The following is an 18725-nucleotide window of genomic DNA, read 5'->3' as shown; positions in this document are numbered from 1 at the left end:
CGATGTTTCCCTTCACCGAAAAGCTAGTGGTAAATATCAAATGACATTTCGTACATAAGTTCCGAAAAACTCATTGGTACGAAGACGGCCAGAGTTTGAACCCGCGACCTCCGGATTGAAAGTCGGACGTCATATCCACTCGGCTACCACCGCTTAGTAATTGTGTAATGTAATTAATAGTTATGTATTTAATAAATTATATGAATATTTGACATGTACCTACCCTAATATTATAATTAATTTGAATATTATATTACAACTAAATAATGCCATTTTAAAATCTTAGAAGGGGCTCAGCTAGTGAAATCTTAATGAAACGCTCATGAGGGTATTGTGTATTTACGTTACTCAATGCAACGTGTTTTGAGAATATTAAAAACGGTGTGATTCCATGAAATTGTGTATTTTAAAATTAATGAAATCACTACACCTTATAAAAAACAGTCCACCGCCGCGTCTGTCTATTTGTATGTATGTTTGCAATAAACATAAACACTACTGAATGAATTTTCATCCCATATTCAGCTATCAATAGAGTAATTCTTGAGGAAGGTTTAGGTTTAAAAAATATTAAGGGTTTATGTAACCCGTACGGGGCGTATTTCATTCATGGGATTATTCATTATTCCTTCATTAAATAGCAATGTTTGACGTGCTGATCACATAGGGATAGAAAACACAAAAACTTTTTATTTTTATTTTATATACTACATCAGTGACAAAGCGAGATGACATTCACAATACCCATACCTCTCTTTTGGACGAAGTTTAAGGACGGGTACCTTTTTGCCATTCCTAAGAGTCACTATATTCCAAACTTAAAATTTTGATTTAAGTAACTGCCTAGATTTTCTTTGTTTCGCACAATGGTAGCTAACAATTCATCAATAATACGGTACTTACTGTAAAAGAGGTGCCTAATAGGTGACAATTTGCACCGCGTTTCTAATATTGAAATATGCAGGAAGATGTGTTTCACACAAATCAACGTACATATTTAGCATTGTTATTACCAGCAGCATTTGTCAACTGGTTTTATGAATATTCAGTTTCGTAACTTACTACGGTCCTTGTTTAAGAAACACTCTGACTCGCCAGAAACATCGTTAAGCAGAAACATGAAATATTAACTAGGTTCTTTGTCTTCAAAATTGTGAAACTTTGTAAGAACATGGCTATTTTACAATATAAAAGACTTGTCCTGTTGGCCTGTCATAAACTTTTCTGGAGATAAACGTATTCCAGCGAGAGAGTTCATTATCCAGAACGTAATGTAAATTACCTAAGAAAAATATTAAAAGTCCGTTAACAAAATATGATCATAGATATTTAGATACTTATCGAAAATAACCACATTTGAAATGTAGTTTAGAATGGCCGTCTCCATTGGGCATATTTTTAAATGCCACCTATGCCTTTCCTAATGACATTACATGCTTATGCTTACACAAATCGCCATTTGCACGACATAATAATATATGTAAACGAGCGTGCGTGATCATTTTGTTTCGTTACATAGTCATGACAAGATATTAGGAAGTTTAATTACAAAAACTATAATGAACTTTTGCGTCGTGATTCAATGAATTATGATTTTTTTAGTTCTTTCGATAAATATCATGCTCATCCTACAGTCGGCCTTTATAACAGGAATCTCAAGTTAGATGTAAAATAATGTTCGTCTTATGTTTTAATTAAGTTTTATCGGTTTTTATAACACCGTGATTAATCTAACGTTAATTGACTCTAATATTGTTCGAATCTGTTAGCGGTGGTTTAAGTCTTAAGGAAGCAGTTTTATTCAAAACTAGGTGAATAAAGACATCAAACATCAAACATTTATTCAGCAAATAGGCCACAGGGGCACGTTTACATGTCATTTTCTTTCAAACAATAAAAATATCAAATTACAATTACAAATATGGAATCAATGAAATATTACATACCTACTTATTAAAGATGTATACAGTCTCTTAATGTCGAATTACACAAAAAAACTACGATAAAAAATACAACCAACAAATACAAACATTCTTTAGAGATGTAAAAGTCTCTAAGTGTCAGAGATAAAATATAATTAAAAATTTTTTTTTTTTTTTTTTTATACTACGTCGGTGGCAAACAAGCATACGGCCTGCCTGATGGTAAGCAGTCTCCGTAGCCTATGTACACCTGCAACTCCAGAGGAGTTACATGCGCGTTGCCGACCCTAACCCCACCCCCCTCGTTGAGCTAATTATTTTTAGAGATGCAAAACGTCTCCAAGACTTGAATTAATATAAAATAATTAAACAAAATAATAAATAATTAAAAGACAAGAAATTAAATCACACAGACAAGAACCGGATGAAGTGTCTCACGTTAATGCCACTCAAGTAGGGCTTGCAATATCGGACGGTTTCCAATTCCGGAACTGATTTTTGATATTGGGTCCCAATTCCGGAACTGGTTCCGGAATTGAAGTTCACCATATTTTTATTCGATTTTTTTTATAAAAAGCAACAAAAAATGTGAAATTCTAATACTTTACGTTTATCAAAGAAAGTATTGTTTCAATGGAAATTAATTTGAAGTATTATTCATCGAGAAATATCAATAAATTGAGTAGTGCCGTCTTTGCACCTGTTATTTTCGTGTCTTATTACTATGGTCACTTTTATTCACTCCAATGATACGGCGTATTTATTAGGGGACACTACGGATGAGAAAACCATTTAATGCCTAATTTATTGTGTTCTATGTAATAAAGTATTTAGCTATACCTAATACCTTCGTACATTGCCGACTAGTATCCAAAGCCCTATTAAGATTAAACGATGAGAAAAAGAAACCCGGATTGCTTTTTATGAAGTGTAAAATAATAACTGTAATGGGTCATAGACTTAATGCAAAACATACTTAATCGTTACGTATTTCAAGTTTGGTTATTTATTACTAGTTCCTAATTCAGAATATAATATGTGCTGCTACAGGATCCGAAATCTTAATATCCAAATATTTAAATTTTAATTCAAAAGTTTCGTGTAGATAGGATTCTGGGCAAGTAAATGTATGGCTTTGCTTTTTATACTTCGTTTTTTATCATTAGAAAAAAGGTAAACAATCTTAAAGTGTCTTTTTATTGAAAAATGTTTTTTGAAAATAAGTAACTTTTACTTATGAAAGCAAAATAATGTAAATGATCGTATATCATTTATAATTGTAACATAATTGCTGACTTATTTTTCAAAAGTGGTTTTCTATAATAATACATGTCAATACCGCTCACATTCTTTCTAATGCTAAAAAAACGAAGTCTAGTAAGTTAGTATGAAAAGTAAAATAAATCGATGGTTAATGCGGCATGTAAATGCGTGCTGCTAGACTTTTGTCAGCGACAGTTAATAACATCAGCATAGTGTAGTTTCTTAACGATTTTCAGTATTAAACGTAATAATATCTAATACTTAAATCCAATTCCGGAATTTTCGATATTCCGGAATCTCGGATTGCAAGCCCTACACTCAAGAGAAAGTAAAACAGGGATAGGAGGATATAGAGATCAATTTGTTTTGTAGGGTATCGTTGTATATGCAAAGAATCGCCAAGCTATCTAAGCTTGAAGAGAGCGGTTGAACTTCGACTATACAGGGTGATTCATGAGACGTGAGCAGGACTAAGCCTACACAATCAGTAAATGTTAATGAACCGTTCATCATCATATTTAAGTAAAACAATCTCGCTTTATTTCTGTTATTTAACTTTTTGGGAAGGACAAATTTGATAATCTACAATCATGGACACCCTACAATACTTAATTATGAAAGATAAAACCTCTTTAACCGTTATGACAACAGTTTGATTATGAAGAAAACAAAATGTCACACTTGAATGAGATACGATTTTTCAAAAGTAACCAGACTCCGATGACATTCAATTTGTCACTTGTTATGGATAAAACAAAGAGGGTGACCATACATGGCGTAAATAAATTAAAACATTTTTTTTGAACAGTAAAAAATAAAAGAACGTTAATCTCACAAATACTGGTACGAAACAGTTGCTTATAACTTACTGAATGCTCAAGCTTGATCCTGCTCACGTCTCCTGAATCACCCTGTATTTACTACGATTGAAATCACGTGTTTTTAAGACATAACTACTCGACATGTTTTGAACTTCTATGGATTCATTTTCAATCAAAACACTGTTAATATTTATCATGCTCATGCTCAATTCAATGAAGTAACGATATCGTTGTGACCATGAAAACCGCAACGTACGTTATATGCAGGTGTCGGATGCCAAGTGAAAACGAACTTTCATTGGTTTCATCAAATGCCTGTGGTTACTTGTTCAACCAGAAGAAAACATCCACAACCATTACTTACTACTTATAAACAATGCTTAATTTACTTATGTTTTGAGTTAGCAAAATTACTTTCATATCCTCACTTATCTTTTATTATTTTTTTGTATCACATTTACAAATATGTTTAAGTCATACGGAGATATATTATTGACATATATACATATTTATGTTTCTTGCTCGAAATATTGTTTACTTTACCAACTCCACAGTGAAGCCAGGTTGCTTAAATAACCTTTTTACTTTTTTAAGGCCCATTGAACAAAGTAATAAACCATTAGGGCGTCTGTTTAACTAGGGAACTCTAAAAGTCGTTTAAGTAAAAACAACACATCAAAGCAGATAATGGTGTGAGAGTTTAGCCCGCTTTCACAATCCGGAACTAATCAGGAGTGAATGAATGGATGAACCTTGAGCAAAGTTCAGCGCTCCCGTGGAGATAATACAGGTGTATGTACGAGTGTTTGTTACCATCATATGTGGTTTATGAAGCGACAACTGCTTGATATACAAATCAACGACCATGTTAAAGTTTACAAAAAAGCTCTGTAAATTTATAAGAAGCGGTCGTCTTCGTCGCGTTCAGTAGAATGTAACATGAAACACGTCGAACATCCTCCTCCTCTCCATCATCGTCATCATCATCGTCTCATCGTCGTCCTCTGGAGTTGCAGGCGTACATAGGCTACGGATACTGCTTACCATCAGGCAGGTCGTATGCTTGTTTGCCACCGACGTAGTATAAAAAAAAAACATATCAGTTGGGCAAACCGGAGTTGGTTTGCTTTATCCTCGAGACTTTTAGAAAAAGGCATAAAGTGTCCTGAAAAAGACAAAGAATAATATAAGTATTTTAACAAAAATAAATGAGCCAAACCAAAGACATAACAGTTTAAGTTTTAACTGTTAACATTACCTACCTACTATCCTAAACGCTTTTTCATCACACTTGCTCGAAAAAAATATTATTTCATGCAGGTGTACTGAAGGACAAAGGCCTATATTATTTCCCCGGGAGTTATGGATTGTGAAAAAAGCTATAACTCCCTAGGGAGTAATGTTTTATTTTATTTTATTATGTCACTTATTCATACAAACCAAGTAGCATAAATGAGTTTTACTTTTAAAGTACTGACTTTTATAATTAAATATTATTGTTTATGTTTAAAATTATTTAATTTGATTAATTAACAGCCGTTTCAAATATTTTTACATAATTTTCAATTGTGGCTGTATGCCGAATAGGTCTGTGCCTTCGATGCCTAACCTGTCAAGAAATTATAAAATGGCGGACGAATATTTGATATGTCACCGTATTTAAGAATTATTTCGCTTAAAATTTAGTTTTTTCTTCGCAAGTGTGATGAAAAACATGTGTGTAACTCCGGGGGTAAGAATATTGCACTCGGGTTTTTGATTCCCTCGTATCCAAAATTTCACTTACCCCCCTCGTTGCACAAGGTACTATAATCATCGTTCTATATTTTCTTGGTCGTTTCGTAATTTTGCAATTTGTAAAAGCAATAGGATTAGCATTATTTTATCTATTTCGTCTTTCAAGTTTCGGAGTAATAAAAACTTGAACAAGTGGGTTGGTTAATTAAAATAAGTACCTAGGTAAAAATGGAAATTCCTAATTGTAACGAAGGTACCAGTACCAGTAGATTCATATAGAAATTATCAAACAATACCCTGTATAAACTTAATAAGCAATTAGCGGACTATTAGTAAATATAAAAATTAATTAATTTGTTTGCCAACATGCCGTGCGTCATCACGATGTTCAAAATTGTGGGCAAAGTCATCAGATATTATGTAAGTAGGTAAATAGGTAACATTATTATTTGCTCCAATTTATTCTTATTCAACACCTGTTCAACCAATTGATTACACAAAGCTACCAAATTTTCATTTTTATTATTAAATTTTGTATTCTTCAGAGATGGTAAAATTAAAAAAAAAAATACTTTTATCTTGGCGGAAAAGGCATTTTTAAAGGACCCAGTAAAATGCAGAATATACTTAAGCTTTTCAAGAGGCAAGGATGTTAAAAACAATAGTACGAGTACACTACACATACATGGATAATAATATCGGTTTACTATATATATAGATATAAGTAAACTAACATTGCGAAGGCTTATATGTGGATTTTTTATTGACTTGACAATGATGAACTGTTAACATTAATACAAATATGTACTGTCAGAATCAAAAGTAGCAGATAAAACAACTCACCAAAAATATCTACCATCCCGGAATACTTTTCCAAATAAAGAAATAGTCAGACCAAGCTAAGTTGGCAGTGATTTTAGTAGCCCAGACTGTAAAAGTGTTATTTCAAAACGTCAAACTTCTATGAGATTATGACGTTTCCTTAACACTTGCAGCCTGGGCTATCAAAATCACTGCCAACTTAGCTTGGTCTGACTCGTAGATATTTTTTTTATACTAGGTCGGTGGCAAACAAGCATACGGCCCGCCTGATGGTAAGCAGTCTCCGTAGCATGTGTACGCCTGCAACTCCAGAGGAGTTACTTGCGCGTTGCCGACCCTAACCCGCCCCTCCCCCCTCGTTGAGCTCTGGCAACCTTATAATCACCGGCAAGAACACAACACAATGAGTAGGGTCTAGTGTTATTTGGCTGCGGTTTTCTGTAAGGTGGAGGTACTTCCCACCTCCACTTTACAGAAAACCGCAAACGCAACCGCTGTGCTCTAGATTGGCATTGACATCCGCTGCGCTGTACCATATCACACAAAGCGAGATAACCTTCACAATGCCCATACCTCTCTTTTCGACGTAGTTTAAGGACGTACCCGGGTCCGAAATGAAGTCTGACTCTATAACATTTCTGCAGTTCGCATTCAAAAGTACCAGTCACAGTTAAGCAGTGCTTCCGGTACTGGTTTTCTACACAAACGCAGTACCAGAACCAGGAATTCCCGAATGTCGCTATACAAACTCAGTACCGGCAGCATTCCCTAGACACAGTCCAATTGTTCTACATATAAAGATATACCTCTGTTTGTCATGCTGTTCGTGAATGGTAACGTAACATTCGTGACGTGTAATCTGGGAACCTAGCGCGAAAACCGAAATTTATTATATCTATCTTTCTCTTTTACTCTCACTAAGACTTAATTAGAGTGACAGAGGAAAATCCCCGCAATTGACGAACTTCGATTTTCGCGTTTATCCGTAGTCTGCAACTTTTGATGCTGATTGTACGTGGTACTACTATTAAATAAGGTAACGTTAGCACATTAAGTATTGAAGGCGATTTACCTACGAACGAGTCATACATAATTAACCCTTACGAGATTTAGGTACCCACACAACAACATTAATTATTTAGATGAAACCCAAAGGTTGGCTCTTAGTCTAAACGGTACGGTACTCGTAATTATATATACACTTACATTATAGTGTGTATAATGTATGAAATAAACGTAAAAAATATCAATATTTGACAAAGGTTAAATTTGTTTTTTTATCGTTTGTTAATATATCGTTGTCTAAGTACCCTCAACACAAGCCTTATTGAGCTTACTGTGGGACTTAGTCAATTTGTGTAATAATGTCCTATAATATTTATTTTATTTATTTTTTTTGGATATTTCAGTTGATTTGCTAAAGTTGAAAATGAGCAATAATTCAAAATGGGACATCTTTTGATATGACACCTTAAAGCAAATAGAATTTGGAATGGAGGTGGTTTGTCAAATAAAACTCTTTTTTTTAATACCACGTCGGTGGCAAACAGGTATATGGCCCGCCTGATGGTTAGCAGTCTCCGTAGCCTATGTATGTACTTTGTAGCCGCAGTAAATTTACTGCCACTTTCGACACATGATTGCAACTTTTAGAACGCCATTTGACTTTGATCCTTATTCTTTCACTGGTATATCTAAGAACCTAGGCGTTATTGACGGAGTGAAGTGCGCTGTATATGATTTGTTTTTTTAAGTATTCTAGGTATTGTAGCGCCACCTATTTATGGTTTTTTGATGACACTTTTTGGTACATGGAGATCCCATTCCTTACCTCCACCTTCCATAATTACTACTTTTGTTTACTTTATGCTAGAATTCTAAAAAAACTAGAGGCGGTTGGTAAAAGTTTGCGCGGTGATTCTCTAGTAGAAGGCACCTGATTTTTGGCATTTTGGGATTAAAATTACCTAGTTTATATAATTATAACTGAGTAGTTAATTTGTCTAGGATGCTGATAGCCCTCGGTTTGAATATTAATTCCGGGTCGAGTATTAATTTATTTTATTAGCCCAGAGTCCTCAGTTATGGCAAGTCTTCAGTATCATTGTTTAATCCTTCTAGTGAGTATTGTATTCTTTGGTTTAATCCTTCAAGTGTTGTAATCGGGTGGATGAACTGTTTTGTGTCACTCTTTGTCATGGTTACGGTTTATTTGTCCCTTAGACAACCACTCTTGAAATGCTGATTTTGTGGTATTTAATACTCGCATTCATTTTTGTGATAGTTTTATGCCATTTCTATATAAAACATACCATCTACTGAGTATGTTAGTAAATCGTCATACAACATCTCTTCGAACAAACTGTGCCAGTCCCTTAGACAAAACAAAAAAGTTAATTTGCCCAATTTCATATATAATCTTTGCTTAGTTTGGCAATGGGCATAAAGTTAGTAGCTAAGGTAACAATCGTTACTCGTTAAACGCTAACCTAAAAAAATATATATATTAAACATACGGAAATGACAGATGCGAACAAAAACTCACGTAATCATTACAATACATTTCTTACCTTTTGATTGGCGTTAACGATTACCTATTGTCAACTTGTTACGCCATTAGGCCCATCTGTGTAATTTTCCTTACAAAGTGCAGGTACCTACCTTTATTCATTATTCCTGCATGTGCTTCCGTTAGACTTAAAGTATAGGTAAGCTATGTACTATAGATTACACAGGGACCAGTGAAGTAAGGAATTAGGTAGTCTAGAATGCACGCAGAGCTTCTTGATTATGCAGGAGCATGTGCGCAAAACAAAGTCAGTAAGCCAAGTGGAAATAGGATTTCGGATGAGTATAGTAAAGTAAACCAAGCCGGTTTATATTAGGTACTGCAAAGATTTGCCACCTTTACAACCTTCTTTGACGTTGGACAGTGACTGGCAATAAATCTAATTTGAATTTGGAACTGGCGTTCGCTGTCAGACGGAAAAAGATCTGCAGGCGGGCATTCGTGAAGAGGCCATCAAGGCTAGCCGAATTGTAAATTAGCTAATATATTATAAATATATATTGAAGTTGATAACCAATGTTTTAATTATTATCGACATCCTCCCAGTCAGGTCGACATCTTTTACAGTACGAACGACTTAATAGTGTCGCGTACGTATTATGGTCGCCATGACTGTAAGGCCAATATTATTAGCGTTTCCAGAGACGAGTTCAAATAAGTTAACTTTACATAAACTGAGTACCTACAAATTGCATAATATTTGGCAAGGGCTTAACTCATATAGGTACAGTGTTTCATGAGACATAAGCAGGACCAACCCTATTCTAAACGTAGGGTGAGCAATGTAAATCGTAAATAATATAAAAGTTTTTTTTCAACACTAAAATATAAAATAATGTTAATTTGACTAGTACTAGTACGAGACCGTAGCTTATCATCCATTGACTGCATGGGGCTGATTCTGCACACGTTTTCTGAATCACCCTGTATTTCATGACGTTTTAAGCTTCGCTTATTTATCGTAACTTAAGTAGGTATTTAAGCCCTATGGGGAACCAAAAACATTTTATATATAAGTAGGATTAGGTGAGCTGTTACGAGTATGACTTTGTATGGAGCTGAGAACTTGCTATGTAACGTCACTATAGCAGTTACGAGTGAACCTTAGTTTGAATACCTACTAAGGTACTTAGTCTTTACTATTTGCATGTCTCTGGCATCTTTTAACAAAAAGCACGACGTGAACACGTTTAGTAAAATACGTGGTTTGACTTGTCCTCGCTTTAGATAATGTAATTTGCTTTTTTCCGCCACAGTTGTTCGTTACAAATGACTACAAATCATGTAAAATGCTATTGCAACACAGTTTCATTTTTAGTAGTCACTTGTATTAGATTTATTACCTTCGAATCACATTCAAAACATGAATCATCTAGAGGAATGCGTTGATGCACGAACTTAACGTTACTATCTAATTCACTATGGTTTTCGAATCATGGTAATCACAATATTAGTCATCAAGTAGATGATCATTATTAATGACATCAGATTTGTAAAATTCTAAAACAGACTTTACTTATTCGGTGTTTTGATTGATAACATAATAATAATAAAATATTTGGGTAGTAAAACATAAAATTAAAATTATAAATTCCTATGCAAAATCAGTCCTAATCGGAGATTTAATAACGTATTAACAGTTATAACAAGTTTTTGGTTTTTGTTAATTATATTCTTCGTAGGTATTTATTTAATGTCTGTTATCTGCACCTGTCACATTAACAACGTCTTACTTAATCCATATTTTAGTCACAACCATTGAAAACGTGGAAGATGCAACAATGCATAATAAACATAATATCTACCTTACAAGTTCCGAATGTGTGAGCAACAGCTTAGCGTTATCCAACTTTGTCTTCAATTTATAAAAACATCCTGTTTATAAAACACACTTTTTACACCTGCGATAAAAAATTAAATAAGTTTTCACTGATGGGTTATCGATTTATTTTATTGAATATTGTAAGTAAACGGACGTCGCGGCGTTCACTTGGATGAGGACCCGGCACGGAACTGAAGTTATTTTGTCGACGCCGTTCCCGGTACCACTTGCGCTCACTTCTTGACGACGAACCGGATTAGCAAACGATACATTGCTAGCTTACATGCATTTGAGTACTCCATTCGGAAGAAAATCCGCAATGGAATTGAACCTTTGCGTTGTACGATTTATGAATTTCAACATTCCAGGCAAAATAAACATCAATCTTGAAGATCGTGGTTTGGTGGGATTTCAAGCATGAGAACTTGATTCACGAATAGGATTAGATTTGGGAAGGTGTAGGTACGGTACGTAGTATTAGAAATTCATATTTTTCTGTAAAACCAGAAACAAATTATCAATAAATTTTGTTTATTTTGCGCCTATGTAAAAATTCGTATACGTACAGATTGTTTACGTTTTTATTACATAGGTATAATACAACTTCAGGAACATAATTTAATTGCAGTCGTAGCTTATAATAGGTTATATTTTTTGAGATATTAATTCTCAGTGATTATGTAAGTACCTAATTTACAGTTAGGTATCAAAGTTTTCCTAGATTTTTCCGCTTTGCGGTTTTTTATGTACATAAGTATAAGTATAGCAATATGTTTCTACAGTGGGAAATCCAGTACGACTATATTGTGCTTTTATATGAACTCTTTTATCATCAAGGTCGTATAAACTCGTTGTCTTTGCCAGCCAACGTACCTACAGCCAGCTTTTATTAATTCAGGAGAAATAGTTCGTGTTTTGAAAATTGGTAATGGTGTCCAAAAGGACCCCCCCCCCCCCTACACCCTTAGCACAGCCCCACCCTCGAAGAATTTTATTATCTACTTGTACATCTGGAGAGCGCAAGGTATAACTGTATCAAATAAATACTAGAATTAATTCCCCTGATTGCGCATATTCTGCTTAATTTGAGGTGGCTGTAAGGTTTACAAGTTCCTTCTATTTCTTTAGGATCGATAATTCGATCTGACCTGTAGACACTGATGTTAATGAAACTGTAAAGCTGTTGCCACTGTGTATTACAGAATCTCATCTTTTTTAGATAGGCTAAAACACGAACATTTCATGCCAATCACTACGTATATTTTTACTATGCGCAATGAGCCATTCTAGTCGTCAGCAAGGAAAAAAATAATTAAAATACTTATTTAGTCATTGAGATTATTATTACTATAGAGAAGCCATACCAAACAATGAGATTGTCGTAATCGCAGCCTGTACTACTCGTTACTTACCTTATATTAGGTATCCAAAAAAATTCTATATATGTGATTTCTGTATAGGTACAATTCGTATAAAGTACATTTTGCGTCAATCAGACAAAAACATATATAAAACATAAACATATATATTATGTAGGAAAGTGAATTCAAACTTTTCTTTTGATGAGTTTAAATCAATATTACTAATAATATGTTATGATTAACAAGCATTCTACGTAACACCATTAAAGCAAGTAGGTTGTTATTCGAGACAGCACTCCATTATGCTAGTTCATCGGAATATGGACTTGATTAGCACCTGGCATTGTCTTCACGGGGGCTTTATTCTCAAATTCATATCACGTTTCAAAAAATTATACTAAAACCATATTGCTTTCAGGCGTTTGCCTGTTTTATAACCCAGTACCTAACAAATGCACGGGCGCTATATAATCATATTGATTTAATACTGAATGAAAATTATATTGTCAAAGAGATTTCGTTTCTGAATGTGGCGACTGGTCGGCGTGAGAATAATGCTCGGAGACAACAAAGTGTTCCAAATCAAAAGAGCCCTGTAGGTATTCTTCACTTAAGCGATTTTATACCCTATTTATAAACATGTAAGAATATTTTTGGAATTACGACTATTTGAATTATGCTCTTCTCATTTTAAGTGACGGACTTTAAGTGCAGTGTTGCAAGCTTACACAAACTATGCTATTTTAAATAATTTGAATGTACCATTTTTGGAATATACCTTGGAGACCTTCGAAGGTTGCACTTAGTTGTAATTAATGAAACCATAATTTTCTTTTATTTTAGTAAATATTCAGTAAGCTAGTAGAAACATCACTTGACCTTTTTAGGGTTCCGTACCAATTCTAAATCGGTTCACATGATAGAGAATTATCGTCCAAAAACCAACATACTCGTATGTGCATTATATCGCGCAAATTAGTTAGAAATTTTTCCGATAGACGACACAATTATAATTAGTATAGGTACTTCTGATCAAAAGTCTTTCACCTTTATAGTTACACGAGATAATTCAAAGTTCGTACGGAACCCTCGGTGCGCGTGTAAAACGAACTCGCGCCTGACCGGTTTTTTTAAAAGTGTAGCTAGTTAATCTAAAATCCCACTGAATTTGAAAAATACTTTGATGCGTACGAGTATGTATGTTTTATTTTGTGTTTACGCTAGCGCGATGCACGGTTATATTATAAGCCATATTAAGGTAAAGTAATTCTTTATTATTTTTAGGGTTCCATACCCAAAGGGTAAAACGGGATCCTATTACTAAGACTCCGCTGTCCGTCTGTCCGACTGTCACCAGGCTGTGTCTCATGAAAATTTCACAGATGATGTATTTCTGTTGCCGCTATAACAAATACTAAACAGTACGGAACCCTCGGTGGGCGAGTCCAACTCGCACTTGTTATTCAATACTTGAGAGCCTCAAAAACCTCAATTCCAATAATTGAGAGCCCGTTGCTTACCTAGGTATATTTCTCGAAATAGGGTTGTTTCCAATTTTTTGAAACGCTTGTATTACGATCTACATTAACTAAAAGTTGCCCTAAAATTCAACTTTTATACTAAAAACGGCTTTAAATATGTTAAATTAACAAAATATACTTTGACAGATGCTTTCGCGCCCAAAACGCTCTTTGAAAATTGTGTGACGTCACAATTTACGGTTTGACACATTTAGATACGTTAGAGATGAAATAACTATCATGAATTACATTTATAATAGTAATAATCACTGTCATAAATGGGTCATTCTCTAAGAATATGTCTGTGGTTGTGCCTAATTGCCACGATTTTTTTCATACATTTTGTATGGGTCGCGACAATTAGACCACAGACATATTCTTTGAGAATTACCCAAATACAGCCCCATTATTATTATCCAAACCAGATATTGCCGCCTCAGCGTATTATCCGACGAAAAAAGAGGAAATAAAGGTTCATTCGTTCAGTCTTCCATTAAGTGGGGGTCACTTCCCCGAGCGGACAGAAATCCGATTACCTATCGTGCTTACTCTTCCGTTGGGCTTAACTCTGTTACAATAGTTGGAAAACAGTACCCCTAGTGTAAATATTTTCGACAGCGAAACGTGACGTACGCGTGTGCGTTAAGTGTCATTTTGTATGAGATTTTTGACTTTCCAAAACGTCCCGCTTGGCGCGCTGTTCAAAAACCCATATAAAATGAGACTAAACGCAAACGCGTACGTCACGTTTCAAAATCGAATTTATTTACACTAGGGGTACAGAACACCCATTAGTTGGTTACCTACGGACAAGGGAAGTGTGTTGCGCGAGTTTAAGGAAGTTTTCAGGTCTGTATTTTAATAAAGCTATTCTATGTAGCTACACAAATGTTTTCTATCTGTTTATGATACCTACACATATCATACATCTCGCTTCGAGGACTGACCACGTTAGACAGGAACACAAAGGAAGAGATTTCGATTGAAATTAGAGAGTACTCCAATCCAAATTTCTGTTTGGTCTGAGTGTTGACTTATACAGAATTCTTGCTAGCAATCAGTCCGCCTCTTGATAAGTTTACTGTGAAATATAGTTTAAATTAAAAAGAAGGAAAACAAATATTAAAATAATAAAATGTCCTATAATATTAAAATTAACATTAATTAATTTTTAGTGCGCACATTGAGCCCCTTCTTGCGGGCTTTAAGGGAAAAAAACCGGCCAAGTGCGAGTCTGACTCGCACAGTAAGGCTTCCGTACCATACCATTGTCTATAAAAACGTTCACCCATCTAAGTACTGACCCCGCCCGACGTTGCTTAACTTTGGTGATTGGATGAGAACCTCGAGATTGGAAAGAAATCTTTATTTTATTCTGTTTTTAGTATTTGTTGTTATAGCGGCAACAGAAATACATAATCTGTAGAAATTTCAACTGGCTAACTATCACCGTTCATGAGGTACAGGCTGGTGACAGACGGACGGATAGCAGCGGAGTCTCAGTAATAGGGTCCCGTTAGACCCTTTGGGTACGGAACCCTAAAAACGAACATTTTTGGCTGACTTTATTTCTATTGCTGGGCATTACCAGTAGCAGGCCTTATTTCACTATTTTATGTAACGGTTTTATTTGGTTGTCGATATAACCCCAATTTTATTTTATTTTACCCTTGTTCCGTGTGTATACTAGTCAAATCGCCCCAAATTTATTAATAAAAAATAAACCATGCCATACATGTGCACAGGCATCTGGTCACTAACACCTGTGTCACGCAGTAGTGCACGCCACTGTTTACTGAAACTAGACTAAAATGTTATTACTTTATCTTGTGTTGTATTGTGTATGTTGTTTAAGTGCTGTGTGCAAACGGAGTGAACCCGGAAAAGATAAATTTATCAATGCAGAAAAAATTAAAACTTAATGTCTTTCATTGATTATGGTCGAATTTATTATTAGTTTTATTTATTTTTTATATACTTAGAACACAAACAATATATACAAATGGAATTGAAGTACAATGTAGTGTACTTAACATACTTAACAATAATGGACCTGGAGGTTCATTATTAAGTACATAATGTTAACATACATACTAACAGCAGAAATAAAATGAAATCATGAGCCATACTTAAATTATATTTACCAGTCTTCAGAGCAAAATCAGTATCTAAATATCACATGAACAATTCATGTAATGTAATATGTAACGTTTAATGAATGTGTAAAAAAATGAATGTGTAAAATTATATGGATGGTATGTAGAATATTGGTAAATAGGGTTAACATTCATGTCTGTTTCATTATTATCGGATATTATTTTTTACTATTATCTGGTAGATAATGTAGAAAATTGTTAAAAAAATATCATATAGCAAAGACAGAAACATACTTAGGGTAAAGGCACCTATTACCGTGGTAGTTAAGGAACTTTTCAAAAGAGATCCAAAAATTAAGGGTATCAATGCTGTCTAACAGCCAGGAATTTTTTTTTTTCATCAGAGCATTTACTGAACTTTCCGTTTCACACGTTTTTGGATTCATTTTGGGTTATTATATGTATTAAAATATTTTTTGAAGCCAAAATGACAAAATCTTCTATTACCGTGGCAAGGGACAGGCTGTGATTCTATTATCGCGAATTGAGCTTTCATTACCGAGGGTACAATTGGCATGATTTTTCTGCACTCGTTAACAGAAACCAAACTCAAAATTCGAAACCTAATACCGAGGGTTAAAACAATAATAACGACGTGGGTTCTGTATATTATTTTTGTGTCATTAAGTTTAATAATGACACAAAAATAAAAAATAAAACTATAGGAGTATGTTTAAAAATAAGAGATATATTCGAAGAGATTATAATTACACTTTGGCACAATCAAATACTATTAAATAGTTAACTTACCAAGTACCCACGAGTACCTGTATAACAAGTTATAAGTTGAATGTTTTACATGTAAAACAACAAAAATTATTGTTAGTAAAGTTTTACTAAGGACGTATATGACAAATAGGCCTGCCTGTTATTAAATAAAGTAATTTTTAAATGCTATAAAGATTGATAAGAGTTTGTCTTACTGACATAATTAGCTGCACAAAAAAAACAAGTAAGTAACATTTTCTCATAAGGCACAGCGTAAATTATAGTCGAAATTTTATAAGCTGGACGTTTACCACCTGAGTGAAAGTTTACCACAGTGAAATGGTAAACGTCCACATTATAAAATTTCGACTATATATAAAAATATGAAATTTTTTAATTCTAATATTTTTGATAAGGTAATTAAGTTAAATAAAGTCTCTCACATATTATGTGTTATAATTTACCCGTTTATAACTAACAAATTACAGTACTTTTCTTATTGCTGATTCTTATAGCTAAAAAAAATCATGTCTGAGATTTTGGACTACTGTATAAATAAAATTATATAAAAAAAAATCTAATCGGAATTGTCCGGCAGTTGGGTACCCTTCCTTGTCTGTCAGAGTAATAACTGAATCAGAAAACAGAAGAATTTAAATCTGATAATGATAACTGAAGTCTAAATTTTATCAACGAAATCTGTACTTGCGGTACCCTAAATGCGATATTTCAATACAATACCAAATAGTCACTCGGTAATAGATAACTCTTTAAGAGCCTATTACCGACCCATTCGATATTTCTCTGGGTCGGTAATAGATTTCTATACATTCTATTACTGAGGGTAATCTGATCATACCATCGGTAATAGGCTTAATTGGGAGTTTAATTAAACCTAATTCCGACCCATAAAAAGAATAAAACACAGATGTTTTTTCAAATCAAATCAAACACGTATATTACAAGCTTCTTGTTAAGACAAAATCACATAACTGGCAAGTCAATTTTAGGTTTTAACTCAAAATAAAAAAAAGTTGACAGATTAAGGGTTCCCATAGAAACGAGGAAATCGGTGCTGAAGTTTTTGTTAAAAAATAAGGGTTAGTTGAATACTTTCCATACCACGGAAATAGCTCTTTAATAGCGTGAATAGATCAAGATTGGAATAAATAAAAGAAATTATAAAATTGATAATTTGTACCAAAACTAAAGAGTAAATAACAAAACTACCACTTTTTCTATTAACGTGGCATACCACGGAATTACTTACCACAGAAGTAATTGGCGCCTATCACCGCTGTATTTTATTTTCAATTTTAAACGTATTTCCCGGTCAAAAACTAAGTTAAAAGTAATTCAAAAACGTGTAGAAAACAATACACAACCTCTTAAAAGGCATTGCACTAGTTTATTTGCCATAACTATTACGTAAAACACTAAGTAAGATTGGAGTGCACTTACCTGTGGAGTCACGCGTCTGTATGGAACAACCGGTTCTTGCGCCGCCGTCGCACAAACTGACGAATCGCGAGTTTTTTGTTACACTCACACAAATGCACACTAATGGGCACGATAGACCAATGAATGAGCTTGTTTTGTGTATGCTTTATTTCTTAGAGAATAGATCTGTTTGCTTGCAAAATGCGTATTTGTAAACACCGCGGTGTTAGACGTCGATTTTGATACCCGCGTTAATAGGCGCCGTTACCCTAAGCTTCATTTTATCGATGCAGTTATTGCTAAATAGGACCTAAGTAAACTGAGTGTAAGTAATGTTACAACATTACTACATATTTGGCAATGCTTTTTATTTCTGCCTTCGGTTATAAATGTTATCAGAAACATTTGTTATGAAAATGAAGCAGCTTTTATTCAAGATGAGCTCATAAAGCGGAAGATTTATTGTAAGACCACGACAGCTCATTTGAACTGCTACAATTCCCTCGTCGTAGTAACAATTTATTCAAGAAGTAGTTCTCTAAGGGATAGTAATATGTTTTTTTTTTTTTTTTTTTTTTTTTTTT

General features: G+C 34.1%; 1 protein-coding gene across 2 annotated transcripts in view; it reads right to left on the bottom strand.

The window, feature by feature from the left end:
* The window catches only part of LOC133519074 (uncharacterized), a 72120-nt gene that overhangs the window by 33672 nt on the left and 19723 nt on the right, over positions 1–18725 (bottom strand). Inside the window, exon 1 of one of the 2 annotated variants that reach the window (XM_061852966.1) lies at positions 10940–11155. The exons of the other annotated variant lie outside the window; for it this stretch is intronic. The gene's annotated coding sequence lies outside the window, so the exon portion shown is untranslated. Of the gene's footprint in view, positions 1–10939; positions 11156–18725 lie in introns of those variants that run through there. 2 annotated transcript variants of the gene reach the window in all.

The sequence above is a fragment of the Cydia pomonella genome, chromosome 6, assembly GCF_033807575.1.
Source record: "Cydia pomonella isolate Wapato2018A chromosome 6, ilCydPomo1, whole genome shotgun sequence".
NCBI lineage: Eukaryota > Metazoa > Arthropoda > Insecta > Lepidoptera > Tortricidae > Cydia > Cydia pomonella.
The sequence above is the reverse complement of the archived record's forward strand: the minus strand, read 5'-3'. Positions and strand labels throughout refer to the sequence as shown.